We start from the raw sequence: 14741 nt of genomic DNA on the forward strand, positions 1-14741 counted from the left end.
GGTAAAACTGCTATTCTCCTGCAAACCCTTCCTACAGGCTCACATTTTAGTAAATAAACACCGCTGATTACCCTATTGGGCTAGTGGACCGTTTTTCCTGAATAACCCAAGTGACAAGTGTGTAATACATCTGCTTCTTAACAGTTGGTGGAGATGTGGCATTGCATTAGCTGGCCAGCCAATCGAGGAATCTCAGCAAAATATGCTTGCATGTTTCCTGGTCTATCACTCCATCCCAGCACCAGAGGACTTTTCAGGAGCAGGAATCGAAGGTGAGGCAGAAATCATTCTGTTACTGCATTATACATTAAACAAAACTGTTCTTCATATCCTGGATGAGGTCTTGTAGATCAGCTGTTTGATTTTAAAGACAAGCCTTCAGCACTTAACTTTGTTATGAAGATCGTATCCTGGCAAAGGTCTCCTGGTAGAATTTAAATCTTACAGCAACTCAATGCTCCACCTATATCCCAAGAACACGTATGCCTGAGGTCAGTGGCGTCGCTACAGGGGGGCAAGGGGGGGCAATTGCCCCCCCCCTAGGTTAATCCTTGCCCCCCCTGTTGCCTCCCTGCCGAATTTGGAATAAAGTCGCAATGCGACTTTAAATCCCGTCCTTTTTATTTATTTATTTTTATGTGGAGGAGAGAGGGGCGCCTAGCAACCGCTCGGCGCCCCCCATTCTCCTCCACGAGGCCTCTACCTCCGACACCGTGCCGGCATTTCATGCTGAGCGCCGAAATATGACATCAGAAGCCTCGTGCTCCCGTCGCTGGACCTAAAGGTGAGAGAACTACAAAGGGGGAGGGTAGATAGTGAGTAGGGAGAGGGGTTAGAAAGTGATAAGGGAGGGAGAGGGGGTAGAAAGTAATAAGGCAGCCAGGGCAACCGATCTTACGTGGGCTGCACCTCGAGCCCTGCTACTTACCTGTGGGAGGGTCTTCTGTACTGCATAGAGGAAGCGGAACCTAGCAGAGTTCACGTGACATCACATGACTGCTCCAGTCCTGCTTCCTCTGTGCAGTACCAGAGAACGCAAAGGGAGGCCGCGCCCTCTGCTGAAGTCTGTGAGCGGCATCGAGGAGCTGCAGTGCAGGTAAGGGGGTGGGGAGGGTGTTTGAATGAGTATGCGTGATTGAGGGAATTAATCTGTGAATGAATGAGTATATGAATGAATGAGTGTGTGTGTGATGAGAATGGATGTGTAAGTGCTGGAACCTAGGCATGATGGGACTTTGATTGCTGTTAGCAGGCCCGGACTGGCCATCAGGCACACCGGGCATTTGCCCGGTGGGCCGGGCCACGGCAGGGCCGCATTGACTTAGGGGCTGATGGAGCTGCAGCTCCAGGCCCCTACCCTACCTACGGCCGCATTAACGCAGGGCATAAGGGGCACCTGCCCCTTAAGCCCGCCGCAACTGCGACCGGGTCCGCCACTCTAAGGGTCCGGAAAGTCCCCACCAGGGCCGGCCTTAGGGGTCTGCAGCCGCACAGAGTTTAAATTAAAACATCAGGGTTTTTTTTTAACTTTATTTAACATCCTCCATGTTAAATAAAGTTTTTTTTTAACTTTATTTAACACGGAGCATGTTAAATAAAGTTGGAAAAAAAACCCCCGATGTTTTAATTTAAACCCTGTGCGGCCGCAGACCCCTAAGGCCGGCCCTGGTGGGGGCTTCCCGACCCCTTAGGGCAGGGCCGACCTTCGGGGTGTGCGACCACACAGGACGCCATACTCCAGGGGGCGGCGGCGGTCCGCACCGGGTGCCGCTCATCAGGGGGTACCAACTTGCGGCACCCGGCACCCCTCCAGACACGGACAGTAATGTCCGCCGCTGGAGGAGCAGGCTCGCAAGGGAGTGGTATCGGAGGTCTTTAACAGACCTCCGGTTCCCTTGAGTGATTTTAAGCCGGGTTCAATCCGGCTTAAAATCACTCAAGGGAGCCGGAGGTCTGTTAAAGACCTCCGATACCGCTCCCTTTTGATCCGCGCGGCAACAGCTGCTGTGCGCCGGGGTTTGTTGTCAGATCCCGGCGCACAGCACTGAAGCCGCGCCCACCGCTGTCCGTGCCCTCTGACCCGGAAGAAGACAGAGAAGACAGAAGAACTGAAGAAGAGGAAAAGAAGCTGAAAGAAGAAAGGAAAGGTAGGAAAGCATTAAGTGAGAGTGGATTGGTATATGTGTGGATTAGTATATATGTGTGGACTGGTGTATATGTGTGGACTGGTGTATATGTGTGGACTGGTGTATATGTGCGGATTGGTATATATGTGTGGATTGGTATATATGTGTGGATTGGTATGTATGTGGATTGGTATATGTGTGGATTGGTATATGTGTGGATTGGTATATGTGTGGATTGGTGTGCGTGGATTGGTATATATGTGTGGATTGGTATATATGTGTGGATTGGCATATATGTGTGGATTGGCATATATGTGTGGATTGGCATATGTGTGTGGATTGGCATATGTGTGTGGATTGGTATATGTGTGTGGATTGGTATATGTGTGTGGATTGGTATATGTGTGTGGATTGGTATATGTGTGTGGATTGGTAAGTGCTTGAGAGTGATGGGTGTTATGCTGTACCATTTCCAATGTCTTTTTCATGATCTAATTATGCTCTAAAAGTACATCATAACTCCAATCACTCTATACTGTTCCATACAGTGGCAGAGCTGGGAGGCAGAGGCCTTGCACCCCCACCGCAGGACTCCTGAAAGGTAAGTGAACTGCAAAGAGGGAAAGGGTAGATATTTAGGAGGGGGTAGTTGCGGCGGGCTTAAGGGGCTCTGCGTTAATGCGGCCATATAGGACCAGTCAGTCCGGTCCTGACTGGGCCTATTTTAAGGTGGGGGCCTGGAGCTACAGCTCCATCAGCCCCTAAGTCAATCCTGCCCTGCCACAGGCGCGGTCGCAGTTGCTGCTTGCTCCTGCAACAAGGTAAGTAGGGTGACAGAGGGGTGTGCAGTGAGAAGGGGCAGAGGGGGGTTAGATAGTGAGAAAGGGGGAGAGGGGATAGATAGAGGCGGTGCATATTGAGAAGTGGGGAAGGGGGTTACATAGTGAAAAGGGGGAACATAGTGAAAAGGGGCAGATAAGATGAAGAGAGGGGGTAGTGTGAATGCGTATGAGAATGAATGAATAAATGTGTGGATGAATTGTGTGAATGCGTATGACAATTAATGAATTCATGTGAGGATAAATTACTTGAATGATTTGTGAGACTGTAGTAATGAATGTGTTAATGATTTGTGTGAATGATTAAATGCAAAGATGGTACATGAAGGTGTAAATTGTCTTCTTGAGAAGGTAGTACTGGAAGTATGATCTCCTGATTAAGATTCTCGACTGACGGAACTTTAGGCAGAAATCCCGGCATTGTTCTTAGAATCACTGCCTCTGGGAGTAACCTTAGATAAGGTTCCCTGCTAGATAACGCCTGGAGTTCACTGACTCGTCTAGCCGATGTGATGGCAACTAAGAAAATGGTTTTAAACGAAATGAACTTTAGAGAGGCCGAGTCCATCGGTTCAAAAGGTTGATCGCAGAGCTTTCTAAGCACTAGAGGAAGATCCCAGGTAGGGATGGGGTCATGATATGATGGCCTCAACTTGTTAACCGCCTTAAAGAACCTAGAAACCAGGGGGGAGCCAACAAATGCTCAATTCAGTTGTGCATTAATTGCCGTCACCTGGACCTTCAATGTGTTCAGCTTTAATCCTTTGTCAAAGCCCTCTTGAAGAAACTGCAGCAGAGTAGGTATAGCTGTAGGAGACAATTCTTTTCTCGTACACCAATCTGAGTATAGTTTCCAAACACTAGAATACACTCTCCTCGTGGCTGGTTTCCTGGACTCTAGCAGAGTGTCAACGACTTCATTAGAAAGACCTTGATCAATTAATGCTGACCTCTCATGTACCATGCCGTCAATTGCAGTCTGTTCAGGTCTGGGTGGAACATCCCTGATTGAAGAATCAGATCCTTGGAGATCGGCAGCTTCCACAACACCCCGCTCGAAAGCGTCAATGCGAGCTGAAACCATGCCCGACGGGGCCAGTATGGGAGAATAGCGATTGCTCTGGCGTTCTCGGTCTGAATCTTCTTCAGTACCTTTGGAATGAGAGGGATAGGAGGGAATACATAAATGAAGACTAGATTCCAGTTGATTGATAGACCGTCTATGAAGGTCGGACTGTCTTTCCTCGATAGTGAGCAGAAGCGGGACAGCTTCGAGTTCTGGCAAGTGGCCATCGCGTCTAGCTCTGGCGTGCCCCATCTGGATGTTATAAGGGAGGAAACTCGCCTGGGGGCATGGTATTTCTGCTTAACCAGTCTGCTGCCACGTTCAACGACCCCTTGATGTGGACAGCTGAGAGGGAGAGAAGAATGATTTCTGCCCACTCCATGATCTGGGCACGCTCTTTCTGCAGCGACCTGCTCCTTGTTCCGCCTTGTTTGTTTATGTAGTATGCTGCCGGTAAATTGTCCGTCTGGACTGCCCTGTGAAAGAGAAGGTCTTTGAAATGAAACAGCTTTCAACTCTCTCAAGTTGGATGAGAGTCTTGCTTCCGCCGGTTTCCATTTCTGTTGGACCCAGGCTTCCATAGTGTGGGCTCCCCAGCCTTTCGCCGAGGCATCGGTAGTCAGGACTATGGGTTGGGAGGAAGCGAGAGACCTGCCGCTTAGAAATCTTTCTGGTGTCAACCACCATCCGAGATCCTTCTTCAGATGGACAGGGATTACCATCATGCCATCCAGGGTGTCCTGCTCCCTGTTCCATGATCCTAGGATATGATCTTGTAGCGACCTGATGTGCGCTCTTCCCCATGGTACTGCTTCCAGTGCTGATGTGAGCAGGCCGAGGACTCTCATTGCCTCTCTGATAGTACATTTGTTGAGGGATATAAGGTGGTTCACAGACTGATATTCGTGCTTCTTTCGCTGGAGAGAAGAAGTCTCATAGACTGAGAATTTATGACAAAGCCTAGGTAAGTTATCTTTGTTGTGGGAAGAAGTTGCGATTTCTTGTAATTTATTAGAAAACCGTGATCCTGCAGAACCTGAATAGTAAGCTGCAAATGGAGATCTAGTGTTTGCTTCGTTGGGGCTTTTATCAGCCAGTTGTCGAGGTATGGGGTCACGTGTACCCCCTGAACTCTGAGGGCCGCTGACAGGATCACCGCTATCTTCGTGAAAATCCTCGGAGCCGATGTAAGGTGACGAATTCGCTGATGATCTCTGACTGCCAGGCGAAGGAATCTCCGATGGCTTCTCAGTACTGGAACATGGAGGTATGCCTCCTGTAAGTCCATGGAGGCTAGGTAGTCTCCTTGCTGGATGCTGAGAACTGCCGATTGGATAGATTCCATCCGGAACGTCTTTTTGACAAAAAACTGGTTGAGGTATGACAGGTCGATGACCAGCCTCCAATCCCCTCCTGACTTTGGAACAGCGAATACGGGTGAATAGTGACCTTTGCCTCTCTCGTGATATGGTACTTCCTCCAATGCGTTTTTCAGCACAAACTGATTGATGAGATGCGGAATAACAGGATTGGCGGTTCGGCTGATTAGAAACCTGTCTGGAGGTTTTTTTCTTAATTCCATAGAATATCCTCTTCTTATTGTGGTCGTGACCCAGGCATCTGAGGATGTTTGAGACCAAATCGCAATAAAACTCTGCAGTCCGGCACCCACTGGTGGCCTGGCGTCATTGATCCGAGGTTTTAGGGGTGAACTGTTTCTTTCTGGAAGCACCCCCTTGAACTTGTCTTCCCTTGGTCTGCCTTTTCCTGTCTGACTGACGAAAGGGATACTGCCTTCTGGGTGATCTCCGAAATCTTCCCCTGAAAGGCTTGAAAGTTGGTTTCTTTCGAGATTGCGGGAAAGATGTACCCTTCTCTTCACTTAGAGACTTTAATATGTCTTTGAGCTGTGGTCCAAATAAAGATGAGGGATGAAAAGGAAGAGACACAAAGTTGTTCTTTGATGGAATGTCTCCTTCCCACTGTTTGATCCAAAGGGATCTCCTTTTCGCGTTGGCCAGGGCCACGGACCTAGATGAAAATTTAAGGGGGCATCACAAAGAAAATCAGCAGCGGTCTTCATAATAGAGATATTACTCATGATTTCTTGTCTTGGCACCCCCTCTTCCACGTCCTGGGCAAGATGGGTTAGCCATATACGGAGTGCCCTGGCCACTGGTATAGAGGCTTCATCCACCTTGGCAGAGGATGCTGCTGCCACATAGGTTTTCTTGCATAGTGAGTCTGCCTTCCTCTCCATTGGGTCTGGAAGCATGCATGACTCGTCAGAGGGAAAAAAAGACTTTTTAGCCAGTTTAGCTGCTGCAATACCCACTTTCGCTGGGTTCTCCCAGTGTGAACATGCCTCTGAATTCAATTTATAGATGGACTTGAACTTTGCCCCCGGATCTGTTCTTTTCTCGGGTTTCTCCCAATCCTTTTCACACCAATCAGAGATTAAGTGGTGCGCAGGAAACTCTTTACCTTTGTTACGGGGAAAATAAAATAGCTGTTCTCTAACAGGCTTGTTAGACACGTCTCTTGTATTTCTTCTTCCCTGTCATGGAGGATACCACTTCTTGGAAAGTGCTAGTCAGTTGCTCTTTAAACCAGTCTAAGAACATCCCAGGCTCCATCTGGGATGGTTGTTCCATAGACATGCATCCTGCACATTTATCCTGAGCACAAAAAAAAACAAAGGGATCGATCCAGCACTTGAAAAAAAACTTCCAGCTTTATTTTACTTAATGATTAAAAAGCATAGTTCGCACCTAAGTGCATCTAGTGCACAGGAAACCCCAAATCTGACGCGTTTCAAGCGGCACCCCGCTCTTTATCACAGATAACTCACCACTGAATTTGTTTCCCTTAAGTAAGGCAAAAAAAGGGGAGTGGTGAGATTACTCGTCATCAACACATGTGCAATTAAAATCCAATTACAAAACAATTAAATGCAATAAGATGAAAAAGACTAATGTAAACAGTGTGAGCACGGCAACACAACCTACAGCAAATATATAAACATTATTGATCCACAAATAATATGTATATATGTCAATAAGGCTATTACATGCATATTGTGTGTTTTAACCTGCTCACAGTGTTTTAATATCACAGGGAGGTGCATAAACATGTATATATGTGATGGAAAATAAAATGAATGAAAAACAAGGAATAAATATATGTATATATATCACAATATTTCCAATACATATATTTAACAAAAATGAAAGAAAAAGAAATGTACTACTCATTACAAATACAGTAGAATAAGGCAGAAAACATGCAATTGTAGGTAATGTTTACCACTTAAATAATGATCTTAAATAATTTTTGAATAAAAATACCTGATTTGACCAAGACAAAATTGTATCAAATAAATCTTAATCATAATGTAACAATAATTCCTGTCTAATGTTAAGTCCCATTGGTATACAGGTATCAAGAGTAAACTGCCAAAAAGCTTCTCTATTTTGTAATCTTTTATGTAAATCACCTCTTCTATAACCAGATGTCACTTTTTCAATAGCATAGGCTACAAAAGAATTTTTCCTGAGCCCAGGATTCAGGCAAGGGCTGGGAGCAATTCAAACAGGCAGTATGCCTGGACTTTCTCTTCCTTTTCCCCCGGGACTGGACATCCTCCTGAACAGGAGAAGGGATCCTTGGCACACCCGATAATCACTCTGTGGTGAGCTGGCTGAGGGACCAGAAAAACTCCCGGTTTACGGCCGCATAAACACTCTGTTATAGGAACCGGGTGGTGAGCTGGCTGAGGGACCAGGAAAACTCCCGGTTTACAGCTGCATAAACACTCTCCTGCCCCAGGGACTAAGCAAACGCCCAGTATAGAGGCTACCTGTCTCTGTCTCTTCTTCTGTTCCTAGAAGAGAAAAAATACAGGTGTCTGTTGTTAGGTAACGGGTTTTATAGGGTATGTGTGGGAGGGACCACCAATTAATTAATTAATCAATTATTACTTGTCTCTGTGCTATTGCTTGAGTGTATCTTCTATTCCAAGGGAACGAGGAAACGTTAACCCATTGTGTGCTGCCACGGATGAACAGGAAAATATTTATTTCAAGGATTAGTCGCACTCAATTGTATTATTTTAGCCCAATAACAAAAGTATAATTCCATAGCACATTACTTTTGGAAATTATGAATGCCCCCCAGTTTGCCTGTGGTATCTTGTGTGCCCCCCCCTATAAATATTGTTTCTAGAGTCGCCACTGCCTGAGGTATATATTGGGTATTATTTTGGTCCAGTTGCTAAGAATTTGTATGAATCCATTATCTATCAGTATATATACTAAAACACTAAAACACTTCCAGCATTTGAGGACTGATCCACATATGAATTTAAAACATCTTAGAAAAACTGGAAAGCTTGGGGGACTTTAAGATTTTGTATTGGGGTCCTCCGAATAAATGCTCATTACTGCATGTGTTTTCTTACTGGGTATCATCCGACCAATGCTTACCTAATGATAGCCGAGGAATTACTTCTGTATTCTGTCCAGCGGTTTAAATATTACTGTTTAATGGTAAAGATTGCCCTCCTTGCTTTCCAAGAGGTATTTCAAGAAAGTAGGTTAAATAATGGAAACTTAACCAAAAGCATTGCTTATATCAAAACCCAAGCAGTATGGCTTTTATCTGTCTTCTGTGGAGGTAGTTGAAATGTGTTCCTTGATAAGATTGCGATCTATAAATCACAAGTCAGAAAGCAACACATTTTTCTTTCCCCTGAGCCTTCAAGAGTGGTGATTCTACAAATGTATGTATAGACCAAGATCGAGATAAGAAATATATATACATTTTATTGTAAAACACTTGTTTTGTTTGTTCTCCTACTAGGAAGTCAATGTTTTTCTGATCTGCTGCTGAAATTCAAAGACATGAAGTTGCCAGTGAGGGCATTGCTAAGACTGGCACCATTACTACTTGGAAATTCCCAATCCATGGCCCAGTAACCAACTAGGATCATTTGGCAATGTGCAACAGACAAATCAGAAGTCCAAAACATGTTGTGGAAATTATAATCTGTACAGCCTTGTCGGGAATTTTTTCACTGTCGATGCCGTTGTGGTTCACATTACAAAATACATTTAGAATCTATAAATTAACACAGAATTACCAGGAAGAGGGAACAAACAGTCATAAAGATGCACAAATATTTAAAACAGGATTGACATCTGTTGCGCATGTGAAGGTGGCTGGGACATTTGGACGAGAAGTGAAGAAAGGAAGAATCCGGACTTGGATGTTACATGTGTTCAATGCTGTGTTTGTCGTTTTCTCCATCCTCTAGCATGCACGGGCACGGTCCTCGTCGGTGGCTTTGGTTGATTTTGAATTAATGTTGCCACTGCTCTGTAGTTTCACGTCTTTTGGAAGAAACCTTCTGGAAAGCAATAACCAGGTTGTTTTTTTTATGGCCCTCCCCCGGTCTACTATCAAATAACACAGGGTTGAGAGATTCTTGTCTTAGCCTTGAGCCGTATACTGGCTTTTGTCTTTTTGGCTATTTATACTGTTCTAGATATAGGATTGTTGAGCTGTAATGAAAATTACATTTGTATATACATTTTTGGTATACTAAAAACAAAATAAAAATGTATCACTTTACATGATTTGTTGAACTATTTATGCAAATATGACTCCTCTGAAGAAATTCCAGTATCTTCTGTCTGCATCAAAATGAATATATTACCCTTCTAAACTTAACCCTTAAGTGTGGCCCTACAATTATGATTTGAACTTTGCACATCCATGATTTAATTTTGTACACTTGGCAATAATTCATACTGTTAGCGAAGTTGGTCATTTACTTGCAAGGAAACGATACATCAGATGTATATCATTTTTCTACACCATTATAGGGTGACCAAAGGTTACACAATAAAGGTAAGTAAAATCTAGTGGTAAAGTATTGGAAGTGTGTATGAAACATTAATAAATGAGGTGCGAAAATGTAAGAGGGTTTATAACAACATTCAAGCCACATTTGTAAAAGATGGGGAGAGGGGGTAGTGTGAATGCGTACGAGAATGAATGAATTAATGTGTGGTTGAATTGCTTGAATGATTTGTGAGACTGCATTAATGAATATGTGTAAATGATTTTGGGATGGGGGGTGCCAGAGGAGTAGTCCGCACAGGGCGCCAGAACACTTAAGGCCGGCTCTGCCTTTACTAATAGTAAATGATCGGGTATGTAACACTATTAAACAGGCAATTTCACTTCTTAGGATCTCTTATCCAAACAAGTCTCTAAATCACCTGACCAGCTGACAACAAAAGCACACAATGAGATCAGGTTTTGGGGTGAATTTGCCCCATAACTTTGTATGACGACAAAGAAAATTAAATGAATGGAGAAAAATGAGATCTGTACCCAGTGACATCTTGAACATGCATAATAAACGCTATGTGTGTCTAGTGGAAGATTAAAGTGGTTTCCCACCCAGTGGCGGCTGGTGGATAATTCCAATGGCGGTTCACAATATATACATTTTGAACATGAAGTGTAGATTTACGACGTAATGTACAGGTTAAAATACATTTCCCTAAAATAACCCTAAAGACCTCATTAACCATAACATCAGGGGACAGGAGGCTTCATGGCACATAAACCCCAAAGTGCAAAAGGAAAAAAAAAATGGCAAAATTAATCAAGAATCCATTTTAATCTAAATTAGATTAAAATGGATCTTTGATGAATTTTGCTATTTTTCTTTTCCTTTTGTGCTTGGGGGTTCAATGTGCTCCTATGGAGGAGGCTCCACTGCCCCTGACACTTAAAAATGTAAAGACACCCACAAAAAAATAATGTTGGTAAGAATAGATTATTTTGTCCACAAATTTGTAAGATGTATGTCAACTGGAAAAAATAAACGATTAACTTATAAATAAATAAATTATGTTTAAATAAATACCATTTACTGAACAGATATGGCGGTAATGCATAACCCCATCACTATATACTAAAGCAACTCACACAGAAGACGATTATACATTTAACTATTTATTTATTACTAATTCTAAATCATCTAAATATCCAAAAAAATCCACAAGAGATTTAGTTCTTTCACTAGAATAGATGTTCTTAAGATTGTTATTATTCCCTCTAACCAGGGGAGCCAAGCTTTGGTTGCCGCAGTCCAAAGAAGAGAAGCCTCTCAGATTGTTCAGGTCTAGTAGCGGCCTTGGTTGTTGTTGGTGGGCTAACTGTTTTACGCAAGATGTCTTCAGCGAGGTTATTATACAAATGGAAATTTATGGCTCCTTCTGATGGTGGTGGGGAGATAAATGGTTCCTGCAACGGCTCTGCATCCTTTACTGTGCTCACAATATCTTTCTCTGCATGTTTAACTTCATTCCTGTTGACAACCAGCTCTTTTTGAATAGTAATAAGAGTATTCCAGGTGGTATTCTGCTCTTCCCGTAACTTTTCAAGTTCTACTACAGCGCTCTGAGCCCTCTCATTCGAGATGTTTAATTCTGATTTTAAATTTTCTATCATCTCCACAGCGGCCTTGTGATCCTCTTTCAAATCGTTGTAATCTTTCGTTATAGCTAGGCTATACGAAGCTAGATCTAAAAATGCTTCCGGTCCTGTCCCTATTTGTGTCACCACCATCTGTACCTCCACTGTCTGCGATTCCAGCAGCGTCTCTATATTCTTTCCAGATTGAATCTCCTTTCTATATCTCTCAAGTTCCTCCATGTTTGCTTTCAATTCCATCTGCTGTTGTTCAATGCGCTGCTGTTGTTCCTGCAGTTGGGAAGTCAGTTGGTCGACTTCCCTCTTTAAAGATTCTGGGTCAAGAGTAGGACCATCCTGCTCTCCCACATCAAAATATAATTTTTCAAGAAAACATTTGCTGCTTTTCAGCTCCTTTCTGCACCGTGGGCACGATACTTTGGGGCTATTGCAAAACCACTGCATGATGCACTTCTGATGGAAAGTGTGCCCGCAACAAATCGCTGCCACGTCACAACTATTATCCAAATAGTCCATGCAAATACTGCATGTTGCCCAAAGGGGCATGGCTGCAGCTTTCTGTAATCTCTCTAATTACGTTATTCGCCTCTATTCACCTCTACACTGTGAAGAAAAATGTGCACACGGAACTCTTGGATCCCTGCTATGACTCTTCTCATGTTTCTGATGTCACAGAGCAGCCATGACTGAGAAAGTTTAACCTCTAAACTGCTAGTGAGTGTTCATGTGATTGAGATGGCAGTTAAGGATTTTGTTTAAAAACATCGTGCAATGATGGATATTATTTTGCTTTAAAGTGTGTCTGTTGTTGCAAAAATGACAAAGTGACATTGTTTTGTAGAGCATCAATTCCCACTGACACATTGTGCTAGCCAATCAGTAAATTACCGTATTTGCTCGATTATAAGACGACCCTGATTATAAGACGACCCCCCAAAATCTAAATATTAATTTAGGAAAAAAACAAAAAGCCTGAATATAAGACTACCCTATAGGAAAAAAAGTTTTACTAGTAAATATTAATTCATGTAAACAATATTTTCATATTTAATAAAAGCTATGATTGAGAAAAAATTTTTTATTTCCTTTTATTTGCCAACCTGCCCCCCCAGTTATGCACATCTGCCCCCAGGGTTGCCACTCTGCCCCCAGAAATGCCTTATACCCCCTATTTGCCACTCTGCCCCATGATATGCCTTTTAATCCCCTATATGCCAGAGTGGCATATAGGGGGTTAAAATGCATATCATGGGGCAGAGTGGCATATAGGGGGTTAAAAGGCATTTCTGGAGATATATATATATAACTGCTAACAGCAATCACACCCCTATCAAGCCAAGGCAGCCAGTACATGCTGGAACCTAGGATGATAGGAGTGTGAGTACAGCCTCCCTATGCCATGCTACCACCACCACCCTTACACATCCATACTAACACACACTCATTCACAAACATTTAAATACTCATTCATTCCATTAATCACATATACACACACACGCTCAAACCCCCCAGCCCCCCACCCCCTTACCTGAACTGCTGATCTCTCACTCAAGACTTCTGCAGGGGCCCGCTGTGCGTGCAACTTCTCTGGCCCCGCCCCCAGAGGAAGGAGGGGGGAGGCAGAGTTTTGTGACACGCAGCTAGCTTCTTGTTCTCCTGCTGCTCGCGACCAAAGCCCGGTAAGTAGCATGGCCCCACCGGACATTTTGAGGTCTGATTAGTAGACGACCTCGATTATAAGACGAGGGGTATTTTTCAGAGCATTTGCTCTGAAAAAAACCTCGTCTTATAATCGAGCAAATACGGTAAATATTTACATTAAATATTAAATATTTTTAAAAACAGTGTTGGCACCTATGTATTCTCACAACAGAAGGGTTACATTGTCTGTGTTAACCCCTTAATGACCAGGACATTTTTACAATATAGAACCAGAGCATTTCACTGTGTCTTTTGACCATTTCCCTCCTTTTTATTTAATGTACACACAGTATATATCAATCAAATGTTCATGGAAAACAAGTCCATTTCTACCTGTGCTAACAGGATTAGCTCCTGTACCATTGGAACACAGGAGGGATCAACAGCAATTAACAGATGTGGGAAAGGCTGAACTAGATGGATGAGTGTCTTTTTTCAGCCTATGTAACTACATATATGTAACAATGTAACTCTTGGGCTTTTCATTTTCCCTTTTGAGTAATATTTCTCTCTGTAGAATGAATATATAATGAATGAATAACCCTGAGGCAGAAATCATTCTGTTACTGCATTATACATTAAACAAAACTGTTCTTCATATCCTGGATGAGGTCTTGTACACCAGCTGTTTGATTTTAAAGACAGGCCTTCAGCACTTAACTTTGTTATGAAGATTGTATCCTGGTAAAGGTCTCCTGGTAGAAGGGATCAACTGCCCCTTCATAATTCCCGGTTACATCTGTGAGATTACATTTAAATCCTACAGCAACTCAATGCTTAGTGAAAAATGCTCCATCTATATCCCAAGAACACATATGCCTGAGGTATATATTGGGTGTTTTTTAGGTCCTGTTGCTAAGAATTTGTATGAATCTATTATCTATCAGTATATATACTACAGGACTTCCAGCATTTGAGGACTGATCCACGTATTAATTTAAAACATCTTAGAAAAACTGGAAAGCTTGGGGGACTTTAAGATTTTGTATTGGGGTCCTCAGAATAAATGCTCATTACTGCATGTGTTTTCTTACTGGGTATCATCCGACCAATGCTTACCTAATGATAGCCGAGGAATTACTTCTGTATTCTGCCCTCCTTGCTTTCCAAGAGGTATTTCAAGAAAGCAGTTTAAATAATGTATGTATAGACCAAGATTGAGATAAGAAATATATTATTATTATATAACACTTGTTTTGCTTGTTCTCCTACTAGGAAGTCAATGTTTTTCTGATCTGCTGCTGAAATTCAAAGACATGAAGTTGCCAGTGAGGGCATTGCTAAGACTGGCACCATTACTACTTGGAAATTCCCAATCCATGGCCCTGTAACCAACTAGGATCATTTGGCAATGTGCAACAGACAAATCAGAAGTCCAAAACATGTTGTGGAAATTATAATCTGTACAGCCTTGTCGGGAATTTTTTCACTGTCGATGCCGTTGTGGTTCACATTACAAAATACATTTAGAATCTATAAATTAACACAGAATTACCAGGA

General features: G+C 43.0%; 1 long non-coding RNA gene across 1 annotated transcript; it reads left to right on the top strand.

Moving 5' to 3' along the window:
- Positions 1 to 216: 216 nt before the first annotated feature.
- Positions 217 to 9660, top strand: LOC128482863 (uncharacterized). Its single transcript, XR_008351023.1, has 2 exons — positions 217 to 272; positions 8892 to 9660. It is a non-coding gene; the product is annotated as an uncharacterized LOC128482863 (long non-coding RNA).
- Positions 9661 to 14741: the final 5081 nt, after the last annotated feature.

The sequence above is a fragment of the Spea bombifrons genome, chromosome 3 (genome assembly GCF_027358695.1).
Source record: "Spea bombifrons isolate aSpeBom1 chromosome 3, aSpeBom1.2.pri, whole genome shotgun sequence".
NCBI lineage: Eukaryota > Metazoa > Chordata > Amphibia > Anura > Pelobatidae > Spea > Spea bombifrons.